Here is a 16,496-nt window from a genome sequence, read left to right as displayed (position 1 = left end):
TTCAAGAAGGGTCGTCGAGCAGTTCCGCAAAACTATAGACCTATATCTCTGACGTCGATCTGTTGTAGAATTTTAGAACATGTTTTTTGCTCGAGTATCATGTCGTTTCTGGAAACCCAGAATCTACTATGTAGGAATCAACATGGATTCCGGAAACAGCGATCGTGTGAGACCCAACTCGCTTTATTTGTTCATGAGACCCAGAAAATATTAGATACAGGCTCCCAGGTAGATGCTATTTTTGTTGACTTCCGGAAGGCGTTCGATACAGTTCCGCACTGTCGCCTGACAAACAAAGTAAGAGCCTACGGAATATCAGACCAGCTGTGTGGCTGGATTGAAGAGTTTTTAGCAAACAGAACACAGCATGTTGTTATCAATGGAGAGACGTCTACAGACGTTAAAGTAATCTCTGGCGTGCCACAGGGGAGTGTTATGGGACCATTGCTTTTCACAATATATATAAATGACCTAGTAGATAGTGTCGGAAGTTCCATGCGGCTTTTTGCGGATGATGCTGTAGTATACAGAGAAGTTGCAGCATTAGAAAATCGCAGCGAAATGCAGGAAGATCTGCAGCGCATAGGCACTTGGTGCAGGGAGTGGCAACTGTCCCTTAACATAGACAAATGTAATGTATTGCAAATACATAGAAAGAAGGATCCTTTATTGTATGATTATATGATAGCGGAACAAACACTGGTAGCAGTTACTTCTGTAAAATATCTGGGAGTATGCGTGCGGAACGATTTGAAGTGGAATGATCATATAAAATTAATTGTTGGTAAGGCGGGTACCAGGTTGAGATTCATTGGGAGAGTGCTTAGAAAATGTAGTCCATCAACAAAGGAGGTGGCTTACAAAACTCTCGTTCGACCTATACTTGAGTATTGCTCATCAGTGTGGGATCCGTACCAGATCGGGTTGACGGAGGAGATAGAGAAGATCCAAAGAAGAGCGGCGCGTTTCGTCACAGGGTTATTTGGTAACCGTGATAGCATTACGGAGATGTTTAATAAACTCAAGTGGCAGACTCTGCAAGAGAGGCGCTCTGCATCGCGGTGTAGATTGCTCGCCAGGTTTCGAGAGGGTGCGTTTCTGGATGAGGTATCGAATATATTGCTTCCCCCTACTTATACCTCCCGAGGAGATCACGAATGTAAAATTAGAGAGATTAGATCGCGCACGGAGGCTTTCAGACAGTCGTTCTTCCCGCGAACCATACGCGACTGGAACAGGAAAGGGAGGTAATGACAGTGGCACGTAAAATGCCCTCTGCCACACACCTTTGGGTGGTTTGCGGAGTATAAATGTAGATGTAGATGTAGAACTTGAAACATGATTTCTGGACCCCAACATTGTGCAAAGAGAACGATATTAGGGATTTCAGATCGATTCCGTATTTCTGGATTCCCGTAAGGATTTTGACACTGTACCACACAAGCGGCTCGTATTGAAATTGCGTGCTTACCGAATATCGTCTCAGTTATGTCACTGTATTTGTGATTTCCTGTCAGAGAGGTCACAGTTCGTAGTAATTGACGGAAAGTAATCGAGTAAAACAGAAGTGATTTCCGGCGTTCCGCAAGGTAGTGTTATAGGCCCTTTGCTGTTCCTTATATCGGTTCTAGGCGCTTCAGTCCGGAACCGCGCCACTGCTACGGTCGCAGGTTCGAATCCTGCCTCGGGCATGGATGTGTGTGTTGTCCTTAGGTTAGTTAGGTTTAAGTAGTTCTAAGTTCTAGGGGACTGATGACCTCAGTAGTTAAGTCCCATAGTGTTCAGAGCCATTTTTTTACTTAGCATCACTCGATTTTATCAGACTACATTCCACTACCCATGTTTTGCTTTTGTTGGTGTGCATCTTGTACACTCCATTCTCGATGCTGTCCATTCCTTTCAACTGCCAAGTCCTTATTGTTTGTGATGCATCTAAAAATGTCATCGGTAAACCTTAAACTTATTATTTCTTCTCCCTGCACTCTAATTCCTTCTCTAAATTTTTCATTGGTTTCCCTTCCTTCCATGGTGCTCAGAGCCATTTTTTTTGTTCCTTATCTACATAAACGATTTGGGAGACAATATGAGCAGATGTCTTCGGTTGTTTGCAGATGAGGCCGTCATTTATCGACTAATAAAGTCATCAGAAGATCAAAACAAACTGCATAACGATGTAGAAAAGATATCTGAATGGTGCGAAAAGTGGCACCATGAATAAGAAAAAGTGTGTGATCATTCACATGAGTACTAAAAGGAACTCGTTAAACTTCCGTTTCACGATAATCTAATCTAAAAGCCGTAAATTCCACTAAATACCTAGGTATTACAATTACGAACAACTTAAATTGGAAGGAACACATAGAAAATGTTGTGGGGAAGTCTAACCAAAGACTGCGTTTTATTGGCAGGACACTTAAAAAATGTAACAGACCTACTAAGGAGACTGCCTACACTACGCTTGTCCGCCCTGTTTTAGAATACTGTTGTGCGGTGTGGGATCTTTACCAGATAGGACTGACGGAGTACATCGAAAAAGTTCCAAGTAGGGCAGCACGTTTTGTATTATCGCGAGATATGGGAGAGAGTGTCACTGAAATAATACAGGATTTGGACTGGACATCATTAAAAGAAAGGCGTTTTTCCTTGCGACGAAATCCTCTCACCAAATTCCAATCACCAACTTTCTCCTCCGAATGCGAAAATATTTTGTTGACACTGACCTACATAGGGAGGAACGATCACCACGACAAAGTAAGGGGAATGAGACCTCGTACGGAAAGATACAGGTGTTCATTCTTTTCCGCGCGCTATACGAGATTGGAATAATAGAGAACTGTGAAGGTGGTTCGATGAACGCTCTGCCAGGCACTTAAATGTGATTTGCAGAGTATCCATGTAGATGTAGGTGTAGATGTAGATATCGAGGAGGATCCCTAATTGTGTGGACCGGGATTATGTTGACCTCTCGAGCACCTCTTCACGAAATTGTACAGATAAATCAGCAAGATTTAACTGCTATCAGGTACTGTGAGGAGATGTTGGGATCTCGTGTGCGGATGTTGCGAGCTGCTGTGGGTCCAGAGTTCTTATTGTTGGACAATAATGCTCGACATCATAGAGTGCGGGTAGTTCATGTTATTTTGGAAACGGAAGATGTAGCACATATGGCGTGGCCCGCTCGCTCTCCCAATCTGAATCCCATAGAGCATGTTTGGGCTGCACTACGGAGACGGGTTGCATCATGTCTGCATCCACCAACCACTCTCCAAGACTTGCGACAACTGTGCAGGAAGAATGGGCGTTATTGCCTCAACGTGAGATTGCAAATATCTTTCGCAGTGTGATCCCGTCGTCGTCAGGTCTGCATTGGTACCAGAGGTGGTCACACCCCATACTGAGCACGTTAACCAGCTGTCATAATGTGTGTGCAAATGGGTTAAGTTAGAAAGAAACGAAGAAAATTTTTGTCTTCCGTTATGCATGTCGTAGTTGATTACGTTCTACATTCATTACATTGTTTTTACTTTACTATCACCTGTTTGTAAATAAAATAACTGCAACTTTGCAAAATTTTCATTTGTCGCTTTAATTTTGGACACCATTGTAGATAATCACACATCTGTATAAGTGATGCCCGAATAACTGTACGTCCACTGTACTACAAATATTGAAAATCTGAAAACAAGGTAAAATCTATACCCAATTGTTTGTGGCAACTGCTGTACATTGCGTTTCGTTAACAAAGAGCTTACTTTATTTAATCCTTATAAATTATTACTGATCAGAAATTAAAGAAAAAGTTCTGCATTTAAGAACTGAGAGACTATTCCTTTCCGTAAATTGTATGTTTAATGTAAATTTACTCTGCATTCTCCTGCTTTAGTGAATGAAACTCATTTATTATGTCGCTGGAGTCAACTTTAACAGCTGTGGCATATCCTGTCAAAACAATAGCTACATTTCACAGTCTGCTTTCACTTATACGCGACCATAAGTAGTTGGAAATAATATTTAATTTTCTGGAACGACGTCCACAATAGACAGTGTGACTGATAATGTCACAAACATACTCAGAGCTATTTCGACCTTCGCATAAGTATCTCTTAACCCACACTCTGGAACAAAAGCCTCCAAATTATCCAAATAGGATCTAACATGTGTGAGAATGTTCTGATCTATCTTCCTACCACAGTTGCGCAAAAACGCTCTGTGATTGTTTTAGGAATTTGTGTTGAACATACGGCCTGCAAGGTAGGAAGACGCCATCCCACACATGCAGAGCTCAGAAAGCAGTACAGACAGTGATGTAATCAGACAATGATCTCAATGTCGGTTCCACTACATTCCCTGCAAAGGAAACGTTAGTGCCAACAGAAATTAGTGTACAGGTTCAGGCGTAAGTATACGTTAGTAAAACGTGAAAATCGTAGATTTTCGCTATTAAGATTTATATTTTACTCTAAGTATGGCTCAATTACACATCCATCATAGTTATAACACATACAGGACTGTAAAATATTGATACTGGGTGTTCACAACTGTGAAGCAAAATTCCCAACTATTCTGAGATTCTTTAATAGCAAGACGGTTGATAACCATGTCTGGGGGTTGAAAAAATACATACAAGTGAAATACAATTGGGGCCAGAGAAATCAATTAAGCTAAAATGCACAATGAAAGTACTCAAAATTGAATGGGGTCCGTGTAGGGTGCGTAAATATCACTGCAAAGATAACTGCACAATTTAAACAGTTCAATAATTTCAGAGTATAAAGCACTCCACAGTGGCTGATCAATCCTTTCCGCTAGACCGGATATCTTGCGTTTCTGCTTCGATTAAGCCCAACAATCATGAATATGTTTAACTACAGGTCATGGCTGAATGTACAAACAAACAAACAAACAAACAAAAAAAGCAACGGACACGACCGCAGTTCTGAGTGGCAACTGAATATTACTTGCTGGCATAGCATGAGCGCGAGTGTTTACCTTTCGTCGTTGGCGGCAGTGAGTGGCGGCTGTGGACCTGAGAATGTATTCTAAATCTCTCTCGACTGTTAAAACCCAGTCTGATACATTTCCTACATCTTTGGTGAAGCTGAGACTCCTAGTTACTCCCTAGCTACGTTAACTGCCATGGTACACGTTATTTGGCTGGAATAGCGCGTACGTTGTTGCCCTCAAATCGCTCACAGCGGTTAACTGTCAGTGCTCGGTGTGTTTCTCCGAACTGGGAGACTTTACAGTTTAACTCCTTACGATTTAAGACGAGCCTGTGAACAAGTGTTGACATAATGACTATGGCAATCGTCTCAGCACCGCGCCAGTCGCCTTTCTCAAACACTCGACGATTTGCCGCAAGAGAAAAAGCGAATTTTCAGTCTCCAGTTTGCCTACATCAAAGCTGGTCGCCATGCGTTTTCTTTTTGGCCAATCAGAGCATTCGTACTTGTTATAATTCCATCCACTAGATTTTTTTTGCCTATTACAGGCGTTGTTTCTTTTGTAGGGCAGAGTTTAACTTTTGCTACGTAATACTGAGATAAGCCAACGGCGTTCCCGCAGCGATAACACCGCTTCCCGTCAGATCACCGAAGTTAAGCACTGGCGGGTTGGGCTAGCACTTGGATGGGTGACCATCCGGTCTGCCGAGCGCTGTCGGCAAGCGGGGGTGCACTCAGCCCTTGTGAGGCAAACTGAGGAGCTACTTTGAAACTTCCTGGCAGATTAAAACTGTGTGCCCGACCGAGACTCGAACTCGGGACCTTTGCCTTCCGCGGGCAAGTGCTCTACCTTCGGAGCTACCGAAGCACGACTCACGCCCGGTCCTCACAGCTCTACTTCTGCCAGTATCTCGTCTCCTACATTCCAAACTTTACAGAAGCTCTCCTGCGAACCTTGCAGAACTAGCACTCCTGAAAGAAAGGATACTGCGGAGACATGGCTTAGCCACAGCCTGGGGGATGTTTCCAGAATGAGATTTTCACTCTGCAGCGGGGTGTGCGCTGATATGAAACTTCCTGGCAGATTAAAACTGTGTGCCCGACCGAGACTCGAACTCGGGACCTTTGCCTTTCGCGGGCAAGTGCTCTACCTTCTGAGCCACCGAAGCACGACCCGCGCCCGGTCCTCACAGCTCTACTTCTGCCAGTATCTCGTCTCCTACCTTCCAAACTTTACAGAAGCTCTCCTGCGAACCTTGCAGAACTAGCACTCCTGAAAGAAAGGATACTGCGGAGACATGGCTTAGCCACAGCCTGGGGGATGTTTCCAGAATGAGATTTTCACTCCGCAGCGGAGTGTGCGCTGATATGAAACTTCCTGGCAGATTAAAACTGTGTGCCCGACCGAGACTCGAACTCTGGACCTTAGCCTTTCGCGGGCAAGTGCTCTACCTTCTGAGCTACCGAAGCACGACTCACGCCCGGTACTCACAGCTCTACTTCTGCCGGTATCTCGTCTCCTACCTTCCAAACTTTACAGAAGCTCTCCTGCGAACCTTGCAGAACTAGCACTCCTGAAAGAAAGGATACTGCGGAGACATGGCTTAGCCACAGCCTGGGGGATGTTTCCAGAATGAGATTTTCACTCTGCAGCGGGGTGTGCGCTGATATGAAACTTCCTGGCAGATTAAAACTGTGTGCCCGACCGAGACTCGAACTCGGGACCTTTGCCTTTCGCGGGCAAGTGCTCTACCTTCTGAGCCACCGAAGCACGACCCGCGCCCGGTCCTCACAGCTCTACTTCTGCCAGTATCTCGTCTCCTACCTTCCAAACTTTACAGAAGCTCTCCTGCGAACCTTGCAGAACTAGCACTCCTGAAAGAAAGGATACTGCGGAGACATGGCTTAGCCACAGCCTGGGGGATGTTTCCAGAATGAGATTTTCACTCTGCAGCGGGGTGTGCGCTGATATGAAACTTCCTGGCAGATTAAAACTGTGTGCCCGACCGAGACTCGAACTCGGGACCTTTGCCTTTCGCGGGCAAGTGCTCTACCAATTGAGCTACCGAAGCACGACTCACGCCCGGTCCTCACAGCTCTACTTCTGCCGGTATCTCGTCTCCTACCTTCCAAACTTTACAGAAGCTCTCCTGCGAACCTTGCAGAACTAGCACTCCTGAAAGAAAGGATACTGCGGAGACATGGCTTAGCCACAGCCTGGGGGATGTTTCCAGAATGAGATTTTCACTCTGCAGCGGGGTGTGCGCTGATATGAAACTTCCTGGCAGATTAAAACTGTGTGCCCGACCGAGACTCGAACTCGGGACCTTTGCCTTTCGCGGGCAAGTGCTCTACCTTCTGAGCCACCGAAGCACGACTCACGCCCGGTCCTCACAGCTCTACTTCTGCCGGTATCTCGTCTCCTACCTTCCAAACTTTACAGAAGCTCTCCTGCGAACCTTGCAGAACTAGCACTCCTGAAAGAAAGGATACTGCGGAGACATGGCTTAGCCACAGCCTGGGGGATGTTTCCAGAATGAGATTTTCACTCTGCAGCGGGGTGTGCGCTGATATGAAACTTCCTGGCAGATTAAAACTGTGTGCCCGACCGAGACTCGAACTCGGGACCTTTGCCTTTCGCGGGCAAGTGCTCTACCTTCTGAGCCACCGAAGCACGACTCACGCCCGGTCCTCACAGCTCTACTTCTGCCGGTATCTCGTCTCCTACCTTCCAAACTTTACAGAAGCTCTCCTGCGAACCTTGCAGAACTAGCACTCCTGAAAGAAAGGATACTGCGGAGACATGGCTTAGCCACAGCCTGGGGGATGTTTCCAGAATGAGATTTTCACTCTGCAGCGGGGTGTGCGCTGATATGAAACTTCCTGGCAGATTAAAACTGTGTGCCCGACCGAGACTCGAACTCGGGACCTTTGCCTTTCGCGGGCAAGTGCTCTACCTTCTGAGCCACCGAAGCACGACTCACGCCCGGTCCTCACAGCTCTACTTCTGCCGGTATCTCGTCTCCTACCTTCCAAACTTTACAGAAGCTCTCCTGCGAACCTTGCAGAACTAGCACTCCTGAAAGAAAGGATACTGCGGAGACATGGCTTAGCCACAGCCTGGGGGATGTTTCCAGAATGAGATTTTCACTCTGCAGCGGGGTGTGCGCTGATATGAAACTTCCTGGCAGATTAAAACTGTGTGCCCGACCGAGACTCGAACTCGGGACCTTTGCCTTTCGCGGGCAAGTGCTCTACCTTCTGAGCCACCGAAGCACGACCCGCGCCCGGTCCTCACAGCTCTACTTCTGCCAGTATCTCGTCTCCTACCTTCCAAACTTTACAGAAGCTCTCCTGCGAACCTTGCAGAACTAGCACTCCTGAAAGAAAGGATACTGCGGAGACATGGCTTAGCCACAGCCTGGGGGATGTTTCCAGAATGAGATTTTCACTCTGCAGCGGGGTGTGCGCTGATATGAAACTTCCTGGCAGATTAAAACTGTGTGCCCGACCGAGACTCGAACTCGGGACCTTTGCCTTTCGCGGGCAAGTGCTCTACCTTCTGAGCCACCGAAGCACGACTCACGCCCGGTCCTCACAGCTCTACTTCTGCCGGTATCTCGTCTCCTACCTTCCAAACTTTACAGAAGCTCTCCTGCGAACCTTGCAGAACTAGCACTCCTGAAAGAAAGGATACTGCGGAGACATGGCTTAGCCACAGCCTGGGGGATGTTTCCAGAATGAGATTTTCACTCTGCAGCGGGGTGTGCGCTGATATGAAACTTCCTGGCAGATTAAAACTGTGTGCCCGACCGAGACTCGAACTCGGGACCTTTGCCTTTCGCGGGCAAGTGCTCTACCTTCTGAGCCACCGAAGCACGACTCACGCCCGGTCCTCACAGCTCTACTTCTGCCGGTATCTCGTCTCCTACCTTCCACACTTTACAGAAGCTCTCCTGAGAACGCGGACAAGTAGCGGCTCCGGTCTCGTAAACTGACATACGGCCTGGAGAGCGGTGTGCTGACTACGTGCCCGTCCATATCCGCATCCAGTGATGCCTATGGGCGGAGGATGACACGGCGGCTGGTCGGTACCATTGGGCCGTCATGGCCTGTTCTGGAGGAGTTTAGTTTTAATACTGAGATAAACAGCTTTTTCTCTCATGCGAGTTTTAACACAGGTGGCTTCAGAGAGTGACCAGTGTTTTGAGTTGGGTTATCTGCGATCTTCAGTAGTGTTGCTCTAGAAAGGGTTTCCGAAGGATCGTTATTAAAAGCAGGGACAAGGGCTGCTTTTGCCGGTGGCCTACGTTTTGGCTCTGGTGTCTCATTTTGTCTGCTAGATGTCCCGCTGTGAAGTTTTCAGCCAATCGCGGGATGGACATTCTGTCGTAAAATTCTGCTTCCCTCAGAACTGCTTCTTTTAGCTGGGGTCTGGGAAATTACTTGCGTACAATTACTAGTGTGAGTGCTAGTGCTTTATATTCGTGAAATGCTAGCTTGTTTATTCGCATTGTCTATCAATAATTCGTACATTTTCACATAGCTATGCCGTGTGACATATCGAGTTAACTGGAAATGTTTCAGGAATTTAATGTAATGTGTGTTATTTGTTTGACACCTTACAAGGAGACCATCTCAGAGCTCTTGATCAGCTCTTTCACTTGGGATTTGAAGGCAACTATTTCACTAACTGGCTTTGCTCTACCAATATCTCTGCTGTACTTGGCACCACAGTCAGTGTACACATACTCTGTCCTGGGGTTTTGTGGGGGGAGTCATACTTATGGACATACTTGCTGTGCCTAACTGTGTCTTCCAATTACACTTCAGCTTGTTTGTAAGGCGAGCGCTGGGTGTCATGGCGGTGACGTCCAGAGTTCTCTATAACATGTACAGGGCTATTACAAATGATTGAGGCGATTTCATAAATTCACTGTTGCTCCATTCATTGACATATGGTCACGACACACTACAGATACGTAGAAAAACTCATAAAGTTTTGTTCGGCTGAAGCCGCACTTCAGGTTTCTGCCGCCAGAGCGCTCGAGAGCGCAGTGAGACAAAATGGCGACAGGAGCCGAGAAAGCGTATGTCGTGCTTGAAATGCACTCACATCAGTCAGTCATAACAGTGCAACGACACTTCAGGACCAAGTTCAACAAAGATCGACCAACTGCTAACTCCATTCGGCGATGGTATGCGCAGTTTAAAGCTTCTGGATGCCTCTGTAAGGGGAAATCAACGGGTCGGCCTGCAGTGAGCGAAGAAACGGTTGAACGCGTGCGGGCAAGTTTCACGCGTAGCCCACGGAAGTCGACGAATAAAGCAAGCAGGGAGCTAAACGTCGCACAGCCGACGGTTTGGAAAATCTTACGGAAAAGGCTAAAGCAGAAGCCTTACCGTTTGCAATTGCTACAAGCCCTGACACCCGATGACAAAGTCAAACGCTTTGAATTTTCGGCGCGGTTGCAACAGCTCATGGAAGAGGATGCGTTCAGTGCGAAACTTGTTTTCAGTGACGAAGCAACATTTTTTCTTGATGGTGAAGTGGACAGACACAATGTGCGAATCTGGGCGGTAGAGAATCCTCACGCATTCGTGCAGCAAATTCGCAATTTACCAAAAGTTAACGCGTTTTGTGCAGTCTCACAGTTTAAAGTTTACGGCCCCTTTTTCTTCTGCGAAAAAAACGTTACAGGACTCGTGTATCTGGACATGCTGGAAAATTGGCTCATGCCACAACTGGAGACCGACAGCGCCGACTTCATCTTTCAACAGGATGGTGCTCCACCGACCTTCCATCATGATGTTCGGCATTTCTTAAACAGGAGATTGGAAAACTGATGGATCGGCCGTGGTGGAGATCATGATCAGCAATTCATGTCATGGCCTCCACGCTCTCCCGACTTAACCCCATGCGATTTCTTTCTGTGTGGTTATGTGAAAGATTCAGTGTTTAAACCTCCTCTACCAAGAAACGTGTCAGAACTGCAGCTCGCATCAACGATGCTTTCGAACTCATTGATGGGGACGTGCTGCGCCGAGTGTGGGAGGAACTTGATTATCGGCTTGATGTCTGCCGAATCACTAAAGGGGCACATATCGAACATTTGTGAATGCCTAAAAAAACTTTTTGAGTTTTTGTATGTGTGTGCAAAGCATTGTGAAAATATCTCAAATAATAAAGTTATTGTAGAGCTGTGAAATCGCTTCAATCATTTGTAATAACCCTGTATTTTTATTGTTAGTGCCATACTGACGCAATTTGTCCTGATTAAGTTATCGCGGCCCTTCCACTCACAGTGTAAGAAACCTATGGCGCAGTACTGTCATGGTGCTTATCTGTGTCCAGGCATATCATCCCTCTTCCCCCAGTGGAAAGATAGTGGCTCATCTTGGCATCCCCGAAAGTCGGCATTGCTGCCGCCAAAGCCCTGAGGAAGCAGCAACCCTAGTTGACTGCTGTCGACATTCGTGGAATTGGCGCTGTGGACTGCTGAAGAGGTGCCAGCCAGGAACATGACCACAGGCTCTTTGGTTTCCAAGTTGGGACAGTCGACAGCTGTGGTTGTCGCTCTTGGGAGCTGCGTGGTCCAGATCTGGAACAGTAATTGAGCAGAAATTCTCTGCTGGGGCACCATGAGTCTTATGAGAGCATATTTGATACAGAAGAAGAGCATGATAAGGCCTGTACAGTTTTTGCTGAGGAAGCCTGTTGAATTCGAGAGATATCCGTGAATTTTCTTTGAGCATTGACCAGGAACAACCAAGAGGAACCCAGAAGAGGGCAGCGAAATCCAAATGAATCTGGGGACACTGGGACATTGCCTCGTCCTATGGGAATTACTGACATTCCAGGGCTACCTGCTTGCTCTGGCATATCCGGCACACTGCAGGCATCTGTTTGATATCTTTGTTGATGACCTTCCTGAAGACATGTTGTTGAGCTTACGTTTTGGTGATGACCTGCTCCAATGACTTTGATGAAGAAACATCAATACCCAGCGTTGGAGTGCTCTTGGGATGATGACTGTGGGTGACTGTTGTCTCCATGCAGTAAGAGCACACTACTAAATCACTGAACGGGGTAATTTGTGCCGGCAGTGGCAATATGCCTGGTTATTAGGGTACATGAAGAGTTTGCGATCTAATGGCCTCCCATGTTTAACATAGTGGATGACATCACAGACTACCAGGTCCTCTGGCAACCTGTCAGTGATGGTGTAACGCCGGAAATGCATATCCTCCTATTTCCATCTGCTGCACTATAAATTTTTTTCCTTATTTTGTTACCTGAAGATATGACATTTCTGTGTCTTTGTATATTGCAATTGTTTTACTATTTGTATATATATGCATTTATGTCGATTTGTAATTGGTTTGTTTTGTGAATATTATTTGTATTTATACGCTGGGTCTGGCTTAGGGAAAACTATGCTATCGAACGAATACATCGATAGGTCGTGTGGAGAACGAAAGTGTTTAGGATCTTTGGTAGTGTTAACTCTGTCGCGTGGAGCGCGGGCGGAGGGAGAGTCTGGCTGGGGTGGTGCAGTGGAGCAGGTGTGTTGTGTGACGCTCCCGCGAGTTGCCGCGCTTTCGGGGTTTGGCAGCATGTAATTGCGCTCGACTCGCTATGATAGTTTCTGACACGGTGTCACGGACGGGAAGCATTGGCTGGCGCACATCAAGAGCCCGTTTCGCCTGGTGACCGTGTCGAGAAGAAGGCGCGCCAACATCCAGCTTCTGCAACAGCGACGGCCGACAATGAGTGACTGTCGCCACCTCCTCGACCGACGACTTCAAACCTTCAATCAACCAACAAGGAAGACTAGAAGCACGTAAAGTTTTAGAACTGTGTGGCAGACCTCACCTTTTCAAACTGTTCCATTTGCCTCGCAAAATTACAGCAACTTAGCATGAACCGTTGTTGCTCATTGTCCCAATTGCATTACCAAGCAGGGTCCCTTCCTTTTCCGAAATGAACCCGAGTGTCGTTAAAATTCAGACGCCAGCATTAAAGTACAATCATTTCATTTCACTGCTTTAATTTCAAAGTTCAGTTTAAGTATTCATAGCTGGCTACAATATTTAGATTACACAAGCACAAATTAAGAGTGCGAGTTTTGTTACCGTATTTTAGCTTACCTGTGACTGCAGCTCAGCTTGGTACGTACTAAATTTTACTATTGTTAATTGTTCAGAATCATTTAATTCAAGTTCAAAGCTAAATCTCTTATTTCTAAATTGCGTAGATTCAAGTAGCTTTTGAAATGATTGTTGAGGTAGTCCAAGACTAACCGTATTTTACTGAATTTCGATGTGCTTAAGAAAGAAAGCTTCTTATTAATTTCAGTCACTAAATTAACTTTCAGTTTTCCGGTTTTATTAATTCTTTTGCTAAATTAAGTCAGAGTGCAGCGAAAGTTATTACTTCTGACAAACTTTCAGTTTTCACACTACACGTGTCAACCTTCAGTTGCCACGCTTCTAGTACTAATTATATGTGTAATAACCTTTCTTTTTCAGTTACTATAGTGATTGTCCTTAGGACTGGCGACCGTAATTTCCCCCAAATCTCAAATATCTAATTACCGCTAGTTAATTGTTAACGTAACGGCCGCACATTTACTTTCTTTATTAACTTTACCCGTTTTCTCAAAATTAATTTCCACCAGTTTCAGTTGCATTTTTCCTTTCATTTAGATGTAACCCTTTCCTCCCTCTTTACCGACAAATTAACTTCGGTGACGATTGCTTTTCCCAAATTTCCATTAGGTACACGCGGTTTAATTTTTCACTGTCATTAAGGTCGATAAGTGAGGGGGAGGTTACAATGGGCGTGGCATGTGTCGGGAAACGTATGACAGTGACCTCTATCTGTGCTTCTGCAAGGAAGCAGATAACTGGTGCAGCATCAAAGTCAGAATCCTACCCTCCTAGGAGACAGGACAATGCATCTGAGTTCGCATGTCTGCTGTTGAGCAGTAATGGATGTTGGAGTGGTACTCAGAGAGGAACAGCGCCTATAATTGCAGGCACCAGGAGGGGTTGGTACTTACGTCAGTGTGAGCATTAAACAATTGCGGATCTGCCTTACAGTCTGTTAAATGAATAAATCTCTGACCATAAACATGGTCATTATACTTCTTTAGCGCATAGATGGTGGTCAAGGCCTCTTTTTCTCTTTGATGATAATTGTGCTGTGCCAGCGTCAGAGTTTTGGGAACAAATGCAATCAGGCTCTCCATGCCAATGATTCCAAGGCCACAGTCTGATGCATCTGTCACAGTAATTGGAACAGCACTGGGTCACAAGCTATAAGGTACAATGGCTGAAGCAACACCTGTTTCAAGTCCTGAAAAGTCTTGTTGTAAGCAGAGGGCCAATGCCGTTTAAGATTTTTGCAAGGAAGCTGACGAAGCGGTTGGGTGATGGCGGCTATGCGAGGAATAAATTTTCAATAGGAGTTCAGCTGAACCGATATCGATTTCAGTTGTTTGGTACCCCTTGGAACCAGCAGTTTTTGTGTAGCCTCTACATGGCATGGAATGGGGCGTATCCCTGAGGTACTTAAAACATGTCCTACATATTCGACTTGTGGCATCAAAAAATATCATTTGTCTTTCTTACATTTCAAGTTTGCTTTTTGGGACATACTGAGTAACGCTTCCAAATTTGTTGGAAGGTGTTTTGCGTTTTTGCCAGCGACTATGATATCACCCAGATAATTGGCAATGCGTCAAACTCCCTTTGTTAGGTGTTCCAAATATTTTTGAAATATGGCTAGCGTGCTATCGATGCCAGGAGGAGCCGGCCGGAGTGGCCGAGCGGTTAAAGGCGCTACAGTCTGGAACCGCACGACCACTACGGTCGCAGGTTCGAATCCTGCCTCGGGCATGGATGTTTGTGATGTCCTTAGGTTAGTTAGGTTTAAGTAGTTCTAAGTTCTAGGGGACTTATGACCACAGCAGTTGAGTCCCATAGTGCTCAGAGCCATTTGAACCATTTTTTGATGCCAGGAGGCAGTCGATTGTATTAGGAAAGGCCAAAGGGCGTGTTAGTCACTAAGATGCACTGAGCGGCTTCGTCAAAGTGTATTTGTAGGTAAGCATCCCTATGGTCGATTTTTGTGAGCAGCTAACCACTAGTAAGTTTTGCCATGATATCTTCAACATGTGGGATAGGATAGGCATTTGTGACAGACTGTGCATAGACAGTAGACTCAAATTCTCAAAGATAGATTTGGTTTTGCGTCTATCACAATAGGAGTAGCCCACTAACTGTTGGCGACTATTGTAAGGCTTCCCTACTCCTGCAGTCTTCATAGCTCCTGGCGAAGCGTTCCCCACAATGAAAAGGTACATTCCGTGACTTGAAAAATCTATGCATTGCTGAGGGCTGCAAGAAAATGTTTATTTCAAAGTCTGTGACGCTAGTCGACTGGTGGGAAAACACTGTGGCATAGCTTGTAAAAAGCTCTTGAAGAAAGGGTCTATGTACAAAGAATTGGATGAAATTCTTTTAATCAAGCGTTAAAGAAATGTAAACCCAAGATGTTAAGTGGCTCCCCGTATAGATGTAGACAAATAGGGCTCATACTTGATACTGAGTCTGGGCACTAACTGGTCTGTCATAATCAATTATGTCGTTGCTGTAGCTACTGAGATGTTTGGCAAAGCACAGGAGTCGTGGTGAACTAAGGCTCTTATATATGTTCCAATTCAGGGTACTGGTATAAGAGCCAGTAGCTATTTGAAAAGTGAGGGGATGACGTTGATGGGATCATCTAAAGTGGACTGCAGAGTCTATACATGGAGGACATATGGGCCATACACATAGTCTGCCTCGTCCAAGTCAGAATCCAATGTGTCAACACAGATACTATGCTCGTTCAGTTGCTAGTGAGGACTGGCAAACCTCTACCTTATGCCCAGTTTTACCACTGGCTTTACCCTTCTCCTGGGGAAGTAGCGCTGCTGGCGCTGAGACGCAACAAAACAACTATTGATTGAGGGTAACTTCTGATTGCAATGATTTCTTACGACATCCCATGTAGAGGGTGACTTCTCTGGTGGAATGGGCAGGCTGTGGGGGTGAGGGTTGAGGCTCGGCCTTGCGTGTGGGGCAAATGGCAAATACCTGCAAGGGGTTCTAAGGCCCCTGAAGGCCTGACGGACTGCTGAAAATCATGGATGAGGGACAGGTACACGGATAACGGCGGGTCATTCCGGAGCCTCTCATGTGAAGAATGTACTAGACTCATATCCCATATTTAGAGTATCACCGTTGGCCCTTAATATTGGTACCGAGCGAGGTGGCGCAGTGGTTAGACACTGGACTCGCATTCGGGAGGACGACGGTTCAATCCCGCGTCCGGCCATCCTGATTTAGGTTTTCCGTGATTTCCCTAAATCGATCCAGGCAAATGCCGGGATGGTACCTTTCAAAGGGCACGGCCGACTTCCTTCCCCGTCCTTCCCTAATCCGATGAGACCGATGACCTCGCTGTCTGGTCTCCTTCCCCAAACCAACCAACCAACCTTAATA

Source organism: Schistocerca americana, chromosome 3 (genome assembly GCF_021461395.2).
Source record: "Schistocerca americana isolate TAMUIC-IGC-003095 chromosome 3, iqSchAmer2.1, whole genome shotgun sequence".
Taxonomy (NCBI): domain Eukaryota; kingdom Metazoa; phylum Arthropoda; class Insecta; order Orthoptera; family Acrididae; genus Schistocerca; species Schistocerca americana.
Note: the sequence above shows the minus strand (reverse complement) of the source record.